Here is a 17575-nt window from a genome sequence, read left to right as displayed (position 1 = left end):
AGTAGAGAGTAGTAGAGTAGTAGAGAGTGAACAGCTCTACTGACCTGTTTTCTCTGGCTCTACAGCAGCTCAGCTGACCTGGTTCTCTGGCTCTATAGCAGCTCTGCTGACCTGGTTCTTAGACTCTAGAGCAGCTCTGCTTACCTGGTTCTCTGGCTCTAAAGAAGCTCTGCTGAACTGGTTCTATGGCTCTAAAGCAGCTCTGATGACCTGGTTCTCTGGCTCTAAAGCAGCTCTGCTGACCTAGTTCTCTGGCTCTAAAGCAGCTCTGCTGACCTGGTTCTTTGGCTCTAAAGCAGCTCTGCTGGCCTGGTCCTCTCCCTCTAAAGCAGCTCTGCTGACCTGGTTTCTCTGGCTCTACAGCAGCTCTGCTGACCTGGTTCTCTGGCTCTAGAGCAGCTCTGCTGACCTAGTTCTTAGGCTCTAGAGCTACTCTGCTGACCTTGTTCTCTGGCTCTACAACAGCTCTGCTGACCTAGTTCTCTGGCTCTAAAGCAGCTCTGCTGACCCGGTTCTATGGCTCTAAAGCAGTTCTGCTGACCTGGTTCTCTGGCTCTAGAGCAGTTCTGCTGACCTGGTTCTCTGACTCTAAAGTAGCTCTGCTGACCTGGTTCTCTCCCTCTAAAGCAGCTCTGCTGACCTGGTTCTCTCCCTCTAAAGCAGCTCTACTGACCTGGTTTCTCTGGCTCTACAGCAGCTCTGCGGACCTGGTTCTAAGGCTATAGAGCAGCTCTGCTGACCTGGTTCTCTGGCTCTAAAGCAGATCTGCTGACCTGGTTCTATGGCTCTAAATCAGCTCTGCTGACCTGGTTCTCTGGCTCTAGAGCGGCTCTGCTGACCTGGTTCTCTGCCTCTAGAGGAGCTCTGCTGACCTGGTTCTATAGCTCTAAAGCAGCTCTGCTGACCTGGATCTCTGGCTCTAGAGCAGCTCTGCTGACCTGGTTCTCTGGCTCTAAAGCAGCTCTGCTGACCTGCTTCTCTCCCTCTAAATCAGCTCTGCTGACCTGGTTCTCTGCCTCTAGAGGAGCTCTGCTGACCTGGTTCTATAGCTCTAAAGCAGCTCTGCTGACCTGGTTCTCTCCCTCTAAAGCAGCTCTGCTGACCCGGTTCTCTGGCTCTAAAGCAGCTCTGCTGACCCGATTCTATGGTTCTAAAGCAGTTCTGCTGACCTGGTTCTCTCCCTCTAAAGCAGCTCTGCTGACCCAGTTCTCTGGCTCTAAAGCAGTTCTGCTGACCCGGTTCTCTGGCTCTAAGGCAGCTCTGCTGACCCGATTCTATGGTTCTAAAGCAGCTCTGCTGACCTGGTTCTCTCCCTCTAAAGCAGCTCTGCCTACCCGGTTCTCTGGCTCTAAAGCAGCTCTGCTGACCCGATTCTATGGTTCTAACGCAGTTCTGCTGACCTGGTTCTCTGGCTCTAGAGCTGCAGCTCTGCTGCCCTGGTTCTCTGGCTCTAAAGCAGCGCTGCTGACCTGGTTCTCTGGCTCTAAAGCAGCTCTGCCGACCTGGTTCTCTCCCTCTAAAGTAGCTCTACTGACCTGGTTTCTCTGGCTCTACAGCAGCTCTGCTGACCTGGGTCTCTGGCTCTAAAGCAGCTCTGCTGACCTGGTTTCTCTGGCTTTACAGCAGCTCTGCTGACCTGGTTCTATGGCTCTAAAGCAGCTCTGCTGACCTGGTTCTCTGGCTCTACAGCAGCTCTGCTGAACTGGTTCTCTGGCTCTACAACGGCTCTGCTGACCTGGTTCTTTGGCTCTAAAGCAGCTCTGCTGACCTGGTTCTCTGCCTCTAGAACAGCTCTGCTGACCTGGTTCTCTGCCTCTAAAGCAGCTCTGCTGACCTGGTTCTCTGCCTCTAGAGCAGCTCTGCTTACCTGGTTCTTAGGCTCTAGAGCAGCTCTGCTGACCTGGTTCTCAGGCTCTAAAGCAGCTCTGCTGACCTAGTTCACTGGCTCTAAAGGCTCTGACCATCCAAACATACCTCTGTAGTCCAACCCCGCCTCACACGAAATATACTCTCAGCTCATCATAATGCGCAAATGAATGCATGAATAGATTGCTTTAAAAAGCTAAACAGAGCTAAACACCAGAGACATATGGTGCGTTGATGATGCAGCAGAGTTCCACATTTTGCGGGGGTGGGGGGGCTGAAGCAGGAGAGGCTGTCAGCGGCCATTACAAGCGTGTGGAAGGCGCTGCAAATTAGAAAAAAAAAGTGCTTTGAGTCCTTTGAAGGAATGAGTGTAAATCCGCCGGTAAACCATCCAATCCCAGTGGGTGTGCCTAAAAGGAGACAGGGATACAATAAGGAATGATTGGCATGCCCTCAGTGCAATCATTGCACTGCTTTAGGCCTAATTCGTGACGCCAAACGACGCGCACAAATGAAATCTGCAGGCAGAGCTGGGACGAGGCTTCTTGGAATCGTATCGATTCCAAGAAGTTTCGTATGACGAGAGCAGCGCATGCGCTGCTGACTGCTGACTTCAGGCTGACACCTAAAAAAAAAAAAACTAAAATCTCCAACTAAGCACTTCTAATAAACATTGTCCTTATTATCAATATGAAATATTAGAGCTAAGCAAATAAATTGTGGTTAAAAACAGTGCCTAAAATAGCAATTTAATACTTATAACTTTAATGTGGCATTGACTGTAATCTGTATGTGGGTCCCATTCAAACACCTTCACATTAAAAAGATCTTTGCACGTAGCAGCTTTTGCAATAAGCACGTTCTGGCCAATAAAAACACAATCCAAATCCCATTGCACACCAGACAAACTGGAAATATTAGTTGTGGATAGATTTGATTAATGTACAGTTGGGAAAATATTTCTTCAGGAACAATTGCTGTTTAGCATTTAAATTCCTGCAGCCTTGATGAAGCTAAGGTTGCATGATAATTGGCTTGTTTTCCTATCTGTTGTAACAAATGGAAAAGCAAATGGCCACTGTGTAGTTATAGATAGATCAGACTTTCCATACGAAGATAATTGTTTGTTTTATTAATTATTTTGGTGCCATTTAACAAATCTTCACAAAGCTTTCCAAAAAACACAAGTTCATCCACAATAGCTCCTGTCTGGAACCTTTTGGTATGATCCCCCATGCAAATTCCATAGGAAAAACTAGAGAACAATTCAACAAAAAACGGCTGAAGAGAATTTGGCAGAAAGCTAGATCTTTATCAAGAAAAAGTTTTTGGGTGATTTAGTGCAATTCTGTCCAGCCGTTTGTGAGAAATTAAGGTTCAAAATGTATAGATATCTTTTTCTGTGGGATTCCCTCAGGCCCGCACGGGCAACAAAGAGACCTGACTAGGTGGTCCTGAATTTGATGTGACTGGCTTGCTTCAATGGTGAAAAAGTTTGTGAACTCCATTACAGGGCGCGTGGGGACTCTGAGCCCCTGAGTCCTGAAAAACGAAGTACATAAGGGGATAGGGTAGGGATTGCCTGAACCCATAGCCCTTGCTGAGGGCTCTAAGAGGGACTAAACAAACAAACAAAAAATATCTATAACAAACGCCACTGCGTGCAGCTTCGCCCTGCTTTGCTTGCTGAGGGGCCACTCCCTCACCAAATCCTACTGTGCATAGCCTTTGCCCTGTACAGAGGTCTTCCCAGAGAGGCCACTCCCTTACCAAACCCTACTATGCACAGCTTTTACCCCTTTAGAGAGGTCTATACAGAGAGGCCAGTCCCATACCAAACCCTAGTACACACAAAACAAGCCCACCAAATGGTATTACGCACAGCCTTTGCCCTGTACAAATGTCTTCACAAAGAGGCTGCTCCCTTACCAAGCCCTACTACTCACAACCTTTGACCTTTAAAGGTCTTCACGGAGAGTCCAGTCCATCATCTGACCCTACTACGCACAAACGTTACCATGTACAGAACTCTTCATGGAGAGACCAGTCTCTCAGCAAACCCTACTACATACTGTCTTTACCTTGTACAGAGATCTTCACAGAAAGGCCTCTCCCTCATCAAACCATACTACACATAGTGTTTGCTCTGTACAGAGGTTAATGAGGACCAGGGCCGGCTTTAGCGCTGTTGGCGCCCGGTGCGACAATCACTTTTGACGCCCCCACGTCTCCTGACTGCCTCCTCAGATTCTCTCTCTACCACCTGAAAAAGTGCCCCTCATCTCTCCTATCATGAGATATTGCTAAACACAGCACCCCCCTGAGGTCACAGCACCCCCTCCACAGGTAAGCGCCCATTGCGGCCGCACCAGTCGCACTGCCCTAAAGCCGGCCCTGATGAGGAGAGCCAGTCCCTCACCAAACCATACTCACAGCCATCATACTGTAGAAATGTGTCCGTGGAGAGATCATTCCCTCATCAAACCCTACTACACGCAGCCTTTGCTCTGTACAGAGGTCTTCACAGAGAGAACACTCCCTCAAAAAGCTCTACTACACACAAAGACCCCCCACCAAATGCTACTTTGCACAGCCTGTGCCTTGAACAGAGGTCATTGCGGATAGCCTAGTCTGTCACAAACCCTAAAACGCACAGCCTTTTCCCTGAAAAGAATTCCTCACGGAGAGGCCACTCCCTCACCCAACCCTACAACGCACCCTGTAGAGAGTTCTTCACAAAGAGGCCAGTCCCTCATCAAACTCTACTACGCATACTTCGCCCTGTACAGAGGTCTTCATGGAGAGACCATTCCCTCGCCAAATGTAACTATGCACAGCCTTTGCCCTGTACCAGGTTTTTTCTTTTAAAAGGCGACTCCATCCACACACTCAAGCTTCCTTATGTAGCAAATGGCCTTGTACATACAATTAGGTATTTTAGTAATACCTTACTTTACGTAAAAGAAACCCTAGACATTCACTTAAAAGCCCTAAGGTTGAAGTGATGTCATAGATGAAAATGTCAGCTAAAACATAGCATTTTAAACAAAAAAATACTGAAATTCCCCTACCATGCACTGCTTATAACCTCACATATTACATAAATCTTGACATGTTCAATGACCTCATTGATGATAACACTGATGAAATCTCAAATTACATCACTGATGACATTATCCACCATACTGATCTTCAATTCCCTCTATAGACCAGTACAGCATTCCAAATAAGGGAACAAGTATTAGATGGTGCAAAATAGTGCAAATTATACATTACATACACATATGTGCTTATTTAAAAAATATATATATACTGTAGCCCACACTCTCTAGATGCACTAGTTCCATTAGGTGGCCAATGCTATAGTATGCACATCCTTTGCCATGTGCACACATTTTCACAGAGAGTCCACTACTTTCAGACACCCAAGCTCCATTAGGTGCCTAAGCACCTACTACGCACAGTCTTCGCCCTGTGTAAGCTCTTCACAGAGAGCTCACTTCCTCCAGACACCCAAACCTCATTAGGTTGCCAAACCCCATGGTCACAACTCTTCACGGGGAGGAAACTCCCTCCAGACACCAAAGCCCCATTAGGTCAATAAGCTCCTACTGTGCACAACAATCACCCTGTGCACAGCTTTTCATGGAGAGTCCACTAACTCTGGAGTCTCACAACTTGTAAGATGAAGAAGACCCTAATACGCACAGCCTTTCTCCTGTGGACAACCCTTCATGAAAAGCCCATACCCTCCACACACGCAGACTCCTTCAGGAGGCCAAGCATGTTGTAAAAGCTTACATTGATGAGCAGTGCAGACGCTATTAAAAATTGCTCAAGATGAAGCTCACTAAATACCGTTCAAAGTCATAAGCTCATAGCAAACTGTCACACTCACTGGATGATGTCATCAGTGATGCAATCAGTGATATCATCAATGATGTCATTTGCATTAAAGGTGTCATCAGTGACATCATCAATGCTGTCATTGAACATGTCATGAGTGATGTAATATGTGAGGTCATAAACAGTGGATGGTAGGGGTACAAGTTATAGTTAGCTCTGTGAACTATAACTGGTGTTGTCTAAGTTTATGGCCAAGAACTTTCTAGAGGGATCAGGTTATGAAGACCCCCCACCCCCCTTGGGTGTTTTTATATAAACATTGCTTTGTTTTTGCATTTTTGCAGTTCGACCGTACTGCTGTAATCTCACAGAGTACTGCGAAACTGGTGCCACACACATGAAAGACTCCTGATTGGTTGAAGTCACTGTCTTTCTATAATTAGAGGACTATCCCACCCTTTGAAACTCATTTGGGAGAAACACTTAGCTGTGATCACTGGGTGTACACCTACCTCTCTGATTTTTTTAACAAAATGTTTTTATCCAATTACTTTCGACTTTCAACAAAAAAAAGATGGCATCTAGTGAGGAGAGGCTAGAGGAGATGGAGGAGTGGGCAAGGAGTCAGCGGTATGGGAAATGTTCTCTCTCCCACCAGGAGAAAAATAGGTCAATGCTAACATTGTGACCTGTTCAGCAAGAATATGCGACGTTACAACGCGATCAAAATGAACTCGGAAAGTTACATCGCAGTTTTTACAACACAAGTCGTTACAACGACTTGCGTTGGAGGGCACTGGACTTAGGAATAGTATGATTTACTATTCCAACACCAGTCTACATACAGTAGGGAAGGTGTTGGAATAATAAATCATACTAATCCTAAGGTTAGAGCTCCATCCAGCGCAAGTCGTTGTAACGTCTTGCGTTGTATTACCCGCGATGTAAAAGCATTGCGATGCAATGCCCGTGTGGTAATTGATGTTTCCCGTTCAGCAAGGGCATAGGAAAGAAAATTGCTACGGAACATCTGGGATGATAAAGAATATGTGGGGAATGCATCCATGTCACTTTGCCCTAGCTAAACGTCAATGCCAGGCTCAACTGGATCAAAAAGATGCATCCACATCTGGTGCAAGATCGTCTCTGGGACCTGGAGAGAAACCGCCATCTCATGTCTCCAGCTGAACACTGACTTTGTCCAAGAGTACCAATATATGGTGACATGTTACAACCGTTGCTCAAAGATAATGGTTATAGGAGTGTGTTGCAGCCCGGAAAAAGCAGGTAATTGAGCATGAGTGCAAGCAGCACGAAAAAATAAAAAGAATTGTAATAAAAGGTTCTTTTTAGAACCATATTTCCTGGTTTAAAAATAAAAAACATCATGTTGTTCCGCATGTATGGGTCTTTATGTGCCTATTTCAGAATAGACAGCTACAGCAGTCAATTTTTTTACAATTCAAAATAAATCTATTGTTATTTGTAGGTAAAATAAATTGAAGAAATTATAACAATAAATGTATCTTACATTCATAAAAATGTTGTAACATGATTGTGTTACTTCTTTAAAACAAACTTGGTACAAAATTTAGAATGTATTGTATGTGTAAGTTTGTGTCTGTGTTTGTGTGTGTGTGTGTGTATGAGAGTCTGTGTGTGTCTGGCTGTTGTGTAGTAGTGGAGAAAGGGGGTGGAATCCTGCTGTGTCGCACTTACTGGAGGTATCAGGAGGGCTTCTTGGCCACCAAAGACCCTCAGTATCCAAGAGAACTTCATCACCCAACCATTGGTGCGCCAGGAGGCGCATTTGCAGAGTGGTGGAGAAAAGAGGCGTGCCTCCGACAAGCTCTCAGCAATGGCACTGTGTGGGACTTACTGGTGGTAACAGGAGGGGTTCTTGGCCCCAAAGACCCTCTACATCCAAGGGGACTTCATCCCCCAACCAGCAGTGCATCAGGAGGTGCGTTTGCAGAGTGGTGGAGAAAGGGGGTGGGACCTCTGACCAGCTCACAGCAATCCAGCTGTTTGAGACTTACTGGAGGTAACAGGAGGGCTTGTTGGCCTCCAAGGACCCGCAGCATCCAAGGGGACTTTATCCCCCAAACAGTAGTGCCCCAGGAGGTGCATTTGCAGAGTGCTGGAGACAGGGGGTGTGGCCTCCGTCGACTTGCTGGACTGGCTTTATTTTTTAGATTATCTTATTTATTAGTGGATGGTGGGCTACGTGGCCCCCTCACAGACCGATTTTGGCCCCAGGGACCCCATCCCCCAGGGCCTGGTCTACATGAAATATGGGAGGGGGGGGGTCGCGTAAACCCCATCCCCAGGCCAATATTGGCCCCTTGGTCCTCATCCTCCGAGGCCTGGCCATGTCATTTGGGTGCCCCCAGGGCACCCAGTCTCCACTGGGACCACAAGGAGAGCCCCGCGGTTCCTGCCGGCTCCTTGCCTCCTGCGGGTGCCGACATTATTTTTAGACATAGGGATCTGTTAAACATGCAGCACCCTGTGTCTAAAAGCAGTTCTCCTCAGCGTCCAGAATACAAGAGCATTTTCGCCTGCTGGAAGTAGAGCGTTTGCTGTGGCTTAGCGGGAGCGGTAAAGCTCCCACCAAGCCACAGCAAACAGCTATGTTCTGGGAGTGGGCCTCATGGGACATAGCAGGAGCCAGCCCTGGGGGGTGGCTCCAGGAGGTGGGTCAAGTGACCCCCCTTTCTTTGATTTTGCCCCGGGGAGGTGGTGGTCCCCGGGACTGCGGGGGATGCACAGCCCCTCCACATTCAATTTTAGAAAAGACCCAGAGAGGCTGATGTCCCAGGGTTGTGGGGGAGTCTGTGTGGCCTCCCGTATTGTTTTAAGATAAAGCCCCGGAGGGCCTCACATTCAATAAAATTAAAGCCACAGGGAGGTGGCAGCACCTGGGGCTGTGTGGGAGTATGAGAGGCCAATATTGGACTAGGGAGGGGGGTCATGCGACCCCCTTCCATATTACATGCAGACCGGGCCCTAGGGGATGGGGTCCCTGGGGCCAAAATCGGTCTGTGAGGGGGCCACATAGTCCCCTTCCCTAATAAAAGAAACGAAAATCTAAAAAATAAAGCCAGTCCAGTAAGTCGACGGAGGCCCCACCCCTGTCTCCAGCACTGTGTAAACACACCTCCTGGCACACTACTGGTTGGGGGATGAAGTCCCCTTGGATGCTGGGGGTCCTCATTCAAAAATTAAAGCTGTGAGTGTCCTGGGTGGGCAAAAAAATAATAAATAAATAATAAATGAGTGGTAAGAGCTGCTCATTTATTTTTCATTGCGCCAGCATAGAGCCCCCCACAATGCCCTGCAAAGGCTTTTTATTTACATTTTGTTTATCCTGGCGGTTCCCCTAGAAGGGGCAGGAGCACCACCAAGAATTTTGTTAATGTTGTGGGAGGCTTCAGGAGGTGGAGTGGCCCCCCAGCACATTGCTTAATTTGTAATCTAATAAGCACCAGGGCTCTGACCAGGAGGCGCTACAGTTTGTACCACTGATTGCCCCATCGTCGCTGCCAATGGCGGTACCAAAACAACTGCTAAACAACTCTTTCACCTTCAAGTGCGACAGTTCAGATTATTCCGGGTCCCCAGAGCTAAAGGAATGGCTGGGGAGGCAGGAATTAGTATCTTTTTAATGTATTTTGTATTCACAAACAACTAATGTTCTGCGCATCTCTAAATTAGATGAGCAGCACCACCATGTGGCAGAGTATCATAAGTCTGTAATGACAGTTAAGTGCTGGTGCCGAGCACCGGAAACCAATTCAGTGCCGGTGCTGAGCACCAGAAAGCCCCGGCTCAAATTAAGCACTGCCCCAGCAGCATTAAATAAAACAGTACGTCTCCAGGGTCATTAAATCCATGACCCTAGGAGAGCTTACCATATTTTTTTTAAAACACTCCTAGCTGGAGTCCCATGCTCTTCAGCTAGAGTGCAGGACCTCTTGTGGTTCTTTTTAAGACTGCATTTTGTGGGCTGAAAATGTTAGACTCAAAGAAATTTAGATTTTTTTTAGTATGACTCTATTAAACATTTTTTAGGACAATCACGAAAATTAAACATTACATTGTGTGAATTAATGAAATATACATTTGATTTTAGGGGTCTGCTTTATATATGTTGGTATGCTGACCTCCCTCACTGAGCCTATTGTGTCCCCAAAGACCCATCTCTGGAGCCTCTCTAAATTATAGGTGAGAGTCACGGTGCCCATCCGAGGCACCCACCAAGCAACATACTAAAGGGAGTGCACGGTCCCCCTCACCGAGCCTAATTAGACCTCAGGGACTCCATCCCCCTGGGACCAAAGTCAATTAAAAAGGGGCGGGGGGTGCCGGCGCCCCTCCCAATCATTATTTCCAAAGACGTATGTTATTTTTCAAATAAGTTTAGAATATGTGGTTACACATTATATTAGGGTTCTCCAAAGTCAGTCCTGAAGGACCGGATCAATGCCCTAGTTCCCTATTTTCTCATAAAGGACAATACATTTTGGCTTCTCAAAAACCAGATACGTTTGGGTTTGCGCTATGGAATATGGACCGGACTTTCAAATATTTACTGTCCGTTTATGGACACCATGGCAAGTCATAGCACTCATACAGCCCTCATTATGCAGCCTTGGGCTGTATAAAGACTGTGTCCTCCCTCGGGATCCATAGAGGAATACTGTATACACCAATTAAAGTCCTTATGTTCTCTATATGGTTGCGTGTGTATAAATGTGTTATTGACATATAAATGCATTTTATAGTTATTAATGTATTTGTTAAGCTATAGTATGTAAACAGAATTTTCATTGCTGTCATGAGTCACAGATGTGTAGAACTCTTTGGCCCTCTTCCCATGTAGAAATGACAGGAAAGACGGTAATAAACTGGGAAAGGAGGGATGTAACAGAACCTGCTGGGTGCAGTCAATTTAAAAGGTTGGATTTGTACTTTGAAGTTTTACATTCAAGTGTTTTTCACTACTGCAAGACCTACCCCTAACATTGAGTTACCTTGTTACATTTAATAATTGATAACTTTTCATTCGGAGCTGGTAGGAATGTCAAATTTGATCCTAAATGAATTGTATTTTAAAACCCTCTTTAACGGTAAAGTAGCATGTTAATTCACAATTCTGAAATTGTCACTTTTGGAAGGTTGGAATTTTCTTGTCTTAACCATTTTGTGCCAGCAGCCTGTTTCCTGGGTGACATGCCTATGTGTAGTTGACAGTTGGCCTTGTGTATTCCTCCCAGACAGCCCCACAACAGGGGGGCTGGGTGATGACAAGATGGGCCATCCTGACCCGATGGGAAGGGTGTAGCAGTCACCAACTAAACTTGATCTTCAAAGTGCACACTCGCAAAGAACTTCACACTAGTCTGTTGCCATCCCAGACCCCTTGGAGCCAGGGCATGGAAAGAAAGGAAATTCTACAACCAGATGTGGGGAGGATGTCTACATGTTTCTCCCACATCAAAGTTGGCACTAGATATAAATATTGGACCCTCAGATAACCCTGGGCACCGAAATCTGCTCCGCTGGCGGAGGTTGCGGAATTTTGCATACTCCGCATTCTGCGGGGAACGCGAAGTTCCGGCAAAACTTCTGACTCTGCAGCGGAGCGGAGTTCAGCCCCGGACCCTCCCGCCTCCCACCCCCCGCAATAAACATTTCTGAAATAAAATGTAAAATAAAAAAATATAAAAAAGCACGCTTACTTTATCGTGGTGCCCGGGCTGCCCTCCTCCTCCTCGCAGTAATCCCCTACGCCAGACCTACCTCATGGTAGAACTGCGCATGCGTGCGCATGCGCAGTCCTACCATGACCTACAGGATTACAGCGAGGAGGAGGAGGGCAGCCCAGGACGGCACGATAAGGTAAGTGCGCTTTTATTTTACTTAAATTTTACATTTTATTTAAAAAATATTTATTGCGGGGGTGGGATGCACGGAGAGGAGCTCCACTGAGTTTTTGGCCAACTCTGTAGAGCTCCGCGTAGAACAACTCCACCTGCTACGCCCGGGATTACCATCAGACCCACTCTTCAGATCACTTTTGGACCTATAGAAGACCCAGAAGAAGGACTGCTCTGCTTCCCTGCTGCTGGAAAGACTGTCCTGCTGCAAGCAAGCCTGTCCTGCTTCCTGAAGAAAGAAAACTGGACCTGCTCCTTGAACTCAGAACCTACTGAGTGAGTCCAAGGGCTAGCTGAGAGGCCTCCTGTACTGAGCTACAGGGACATAAAAAGCTCCAGAGACCTGTCCTGCATCTGCCCAGCTGCCCAGACACAACTGGACCTGTCTGTGCTCTGCTGCTGGTCTCTGCTGGTGTGAGCCGGATCCCCAAGAGCTGCGCCCCATGTCCTGGGCCCTTGGTTGGCATCAGATTATATTCCTCCTAGCCCAACTGTGGGTTCCCTCAGAATGGATGCGACTCGATGCAACGCCTTGCAGTTCCTGATTAGTGGCCCCATTGGACCCAACACAGCTGAAAGCAGCATGACACAGGACCTTGCATCTCAGTCCAAGTACAACCAGGTACACTGCCCAACGGGCCGAACTCAGTCCTGTATCCCACCCACACTCCATCGCTGTCGCCTTGAACTTGTGACTTAGTTCTGGTCAGCGTGACCAGATAACCCCAGTTGGCACTTTGTGCTTTTGGTGCTACTTTTACCTAAGACTTTGAAATTGCCTTTTCTACTGATTGTCGTGGTATCATTTTATTTATTAAAATTGACTGTATTTTACTAGATTGGTGTGAGATTTTTGTTTGAAGTGCTGTATAAATAGTTTACACATTACCTCTAAGTTAAGCCTGACTGCCTGTGTGCCAAGTGCCCAGAGAGTTAAGCACAGGTTAATTTAGTGGCTTTTTGTAGTTCATCCTGACAAGGATTGTGCCTATTGCTTGAGAAGGGTTTCACCCCCATGTAATGATGATATAACGGGGTGGAACTTAAAGATATATTTATTCAGGAAGAAGAAACAGGTGAGCACCTGGCGGTACGACTTCCTCTCCAGGACACCAGTAGCCAACTGACCCCCTGGATTGGAACTCGTGATACAGACAAAGAGTATTCTATGCCACGCTCCACATACACAGAAATAAAGGAACCGATCTAAGTATATAACAATATCATAATAACATACATATACAACACCCCCTCAACCAATACCCCAATTTCTCACACGTTTTACTGCCAATTAAATCAAGAGATGAATCTGTGTTCCTCCTATCCACTGTTGTGGGGCTCAGAGAAGAGCTGCAGCTCAGGGCTACATGTGCCCGCTTCCTTTCTGTTCCTGACACCAATGGAAGTAAGGTAAAGGCCTGGGGTGCCATAGGGCAAGCAAGGTGCTGCATCTGTTGCCCCTGGCAAGCTCTAATGTGTGTCCATGGAAGTAGCAAACAAAGTTCTGTATAAAAAGCAAGTTATATTCTATTTTACCTTGGGCCATGGCTGGGCATGAAGAAAACGCTGAGCTTGACTCACATTTCGATATTTGCTGTTCAGTATGATAGTTTTAGGCATCATTGTTTATATATATACCAATTTATAATCGAACACATCACCCCTCATAAGCTTACTTGACACACACAAGCAGTTCTCTGCAAGAGACTGCACGTGCAGAAGCTTTCACCATGTATCTCTGCCGCTGTCCTTTCCCCTTTCGGCAACATTGCATCTGTGTGTAGCCCTGACTGTCTCAGTTAAACATTTGTGGTGGGACAGGAGGCCGCAGGGGGGCACAGATGCCTCGCTCGTGTCCATGGGAGGCCACCCTGTCCCTGCCTCCCTCTCCTCAGCTTTCCTTGCCTCCAAACATTACAGTTCCCTCTGCCAGTGCCTATCAGCGCGTGCCTTGACGAGAGAGCAACAGTTGGTTACATTGTGGTGCTCTTAGTTTCAACTTCTCTGCCTATTTCAGCGAACTTTTTGTTTTGGAGAAACAAAATGAGGTAATGCCGGAATGGTTTGCTGTTTTGCAAAAAAGAAAATGTGTTCAAAAATCGAAAACGCACAGAGGAACTTGTCACCATCAGTGGCGTAACATCCGCCCTCGCGGTGCGGGGCGGCCCCCGAGCTCCAGGGGGCGCTCTCGAGCACTGTGCAGGGGCGGCGGGCCCCTGGCATGAGAGCGCCTGACTGGGTCCGGAGTGTGGGGGATCCCCTCCATGTACTTTGCAGGGACCCCCTCAAGTTTCGTTACACCACTGACTTCCAGAGGGTCACTACAGCTGGCCAATGGTCATTACATGACAGATTTGCCTATGAAAGCCTAGTAGGGCGGGTCAGAATAAGTCACATGAAAGGTTAGTGACGCTGTACGATTGCTGATTGAGTCAAATGTCAGTCTTGCATCTAAAAGAGCAGTAAAGTTAGGGCAGAGTCACGCCCGCCCAGGCACACTTGCCTGTGATTAACTGCACTGGCGCGCCTGCATTACCAGAAAATGAAGCACGCAATAATTTGGAAAACGAAAACATCTGTGGACCATAAATTACCTAAAATGAATTTTGCTCCTACTTTTGGAAATCAGGGAGTCTAATAATTATTTGGTCGGTTAGTTGACCTGTATGTGACTATCAATTTGTTCATGGTTAAAGTCTTGCTCAGTACCTGTCTCCATCATCCGTACTCTCCGCTTCCCTTAGACTTGTGCGCACACGTGGCCCTTCAGATGGTTTCTGAGTCTTTGTCTATGTAGAAATGTTTACTAACTATAAATAGGTGTTTTAGCTCCAAAGACCAGCAGAGCGCTTAACAGAGCAGCGTTTTATCGAGCAGGCGCAGGTCAAACATAAGGCGCTGGACACAGAGCTGCGGTGAGCGGTCACTTCAGACTACATTCGATACACCTAAGGTGCCGGGGCATGCAAACATTTAATTGGCACCAGACTGCATAATGTACAGTTTGGTTTTACGTAGTGACCCTTTGGGGCACAAGAAGATAAAGCAATCTTCCCAAAATGACACGTTTTTCTGGTCAAGTGCCAAAAAAGGCAAAAAGCACCGTGATTTCAAGGTCAGTAACTTACACTCATATACCACCTTGCCTGAGGAATGATGTAGGCTGTTGCTTATTTGTAAATACTACAGCGTGCAGATTCCTTTCCTTCCTCCAACAGGTTTTGAGAACCTTGTGGATTTAAGCTGCCAAATGGCCAAAGCCAGCTTCCAGAACGAGAAAAGTATCAACAACCCCCGAAAGCCTCATTTTCCCTGGGATATTGGCCCTCTGCCGTGTGATGCCATGATTAGCAGGCCACCAGTCCTGTGATGTCATCATTAGGTTGATTAGAGATTTTAAAAACTTAAAAAATCATATCAATTTTTGGTCCTAGAATGTTGGCAAATATGCATGCTAGATTTTACATGATTGCAGGGTAAAGCGAAAAGTCAAGATACTAGATTCACATTCACTCTGGGCAGGGCGCACACCTGTTTACCATGCATGGGACATTCCCAATCCAACATTCATACTTCATTGAGTCTTGTAATTATAATGATGAGAAAACACCATGCGCTTAATGCTTTCAGGAATTGAAGATGTTTGCCAATTCTCATCAACCAAGTAGGTTTTGCATTCCAAAATTTGGCTGACTGGACTGTTAAGTATATTTGTCCAGTTGCGTGCCATAGTCTGTAATGGAGCTAGCACCAAGCACAGAGATCTTTCTCGAAAATACACTTGGAATGTTTGCTGAGGGAAAAGTGCTCCATTCCCATGGATTGCTTAGCACATATTTTGCACATACTATGCACATATTTTGAAAGGTGAAACTTCTAGTTATCAGGTGCCACATTCTGCAAATGAGACCTAGTGTGATGTAGTCCACATCAGTATGTCGTTTAAACTGTCTGATAGTTTACAAAGTCTTAACAGGCGAACTACAAGATACGACCCATTGGCATGGTCATGGTGGGAGAGCACCAGTGAGAGACTAGCCTGTTTATTTTTTACGGGAACACAAACTATAGGAAAATATGTTACCGACCTCTGATCATCTGGAAGCCTTATTTTGCCACTTCATTTCCATACGATGCAAGGTTTAGCTTGAAGTCTGTTTTCACCCCTAAATTGCTCCCATCAGCTGAGTGATGCACAAAAGCTCCTTATGGAAACATTGCCTATGTCTCCAGGCACTCACTCATATGTTCTGTCGTGTTACCCTTCTACATACCACTTCACATATTCCATCATCCACATCATGAAAGAAGAGGGTAGAACGACAGTCTTTCTTCTATGTCTATTGTGAAGTTTGAGCAGCACCACAATGAGACTAAATGAATGAGATTTAATGCAAGGATCTTAATCTAATTTAGCAGGACAGATAAAATCTAAATAACGCCAAAAACTAATTTTACCACTCACTCTCCGTTGCACAAAGTAGAGGTAATGGCTACAGTAGGCGCATTGGGGCTGTTTGGGATCCAAACATCAGGGAGCTGCATCACATTGTGACTGGATCAGTGCAGAATAAATTGAGAGCTTCTGCCTCATTGGACTGTGTAACCTTAAAGTGTAATAAGGCCCTTATCTGTCCCCTTCTTCCTCGGTGCCTTCCTCTGTAGACACACAATTGATGGATGGAATGCAGAACAAATCAAAACATTCACCCCTAGTCATGAGATCTGGGTTAAATCCATCATTCTTTTGCTCACCATGCCACCCCAGTTTAGACCTGGCCATATGCAAATCAGTCTTGACCCTGTGCCTCATGGGAACAGCCCACTCCGAACTGCCAAGCCAGGTCCTCCCTGGACCAGAAACAAGCTTCCTAGGACCGGTTTCGGGGATTTCACCCCTCTTCAGCCAGGATAGCTTGATTCCCGTGCTCTCCATGCCACTGGAATCAAGCTATTCTGGCTGAAGAGGGGTGAAACCCCGAAACCGGTCCTAGGATGCTTGTTTCCAGGGAGGACCTGACTTGGCAGTTCGGGCTGGACTGTTCCCATGAGGCACAGGGTCAAGACTGATTTGCATATGGCTGGGTTCAAACTGGAATGGCATGGTGAGCAAAAAAACGATAGATTTAGGCCCAGAGATCTGTACTGGGGCGAATGTATGACATTGTTCTGCATTCTGTCCATCAACTGTTGTTTTTGCATTTGTCCCCCCGAGTGGGACGGGTATGCCCAGACGTGGGTTCCATGCTCTCCATGCCACTGGAATCAAGCTATCATGGCTGAAGAGGGGTGAAGCCCCGAAACCAGTCCTAGGATGCTTGTTTCCAGTCCACGGAGAACTTTGTACTGCAGTTCTGGCTGGACTGTTCCCATGAGGCACAGGGTCAAGACTGATTTGCCTATGGCTGGGTTCAAACTGGAATGGCATGGTGAGCTAAAAAACTATGGATTTAGGCCCAGATCTCTGTATTGGGGTGAATGTATGACATTGTTCTGCATTCTGTCTATCAACTGTTGTTTTTGCATTCCTCTGTAGAGCAGCCACCCCCATTTCATGCTTTATCTACGCGTGTTTCTTCCTGTTCAAAACACTATTTACCTCACAAAATCCGAGAACCGTCCTGCGAAAAGCATGGTCGCGTTTAATTTCTGCAAAGTGCATGTGTTGGCATCCCCCATTTCCTCTAATTCTGAGGACTAATGCGCTTCTTTGCGACAAAGCGAGCCCAAACAACCTAAGGGGGGTACGGGGGGTTCTCCCCCCGTGAAAAGTTAGAAAAAAGAGCATTTTCAAGCAAATTTGAGAAAGCAGGAAGGTTAATAAAGCAATTGTGAAAGTGCAGTTATTACATTAATGAAGAGATGTCACATAACATAGGTAGCTGCTTATTCAGTATAACCACAGAGTTTCATAATAGACT

The sequence above is a fragment of the Triturus cristatus genome, chromosome 4_1 (assembly GCF_964204655.1).
Source record: "Triturus cristatus chromosome 4_1, aTriCri1.1, whole genome shotgun sequence".
Taxonomy (NCBI): domain Eukaryota; kingdom Metazoa; phylum Chordata; class Amphibia; order Caudata; family Salamandridae; genus Triturus; species Triturus cristatus.
This window is presented reverse-complemented; position numbering follows the sequence as displayed.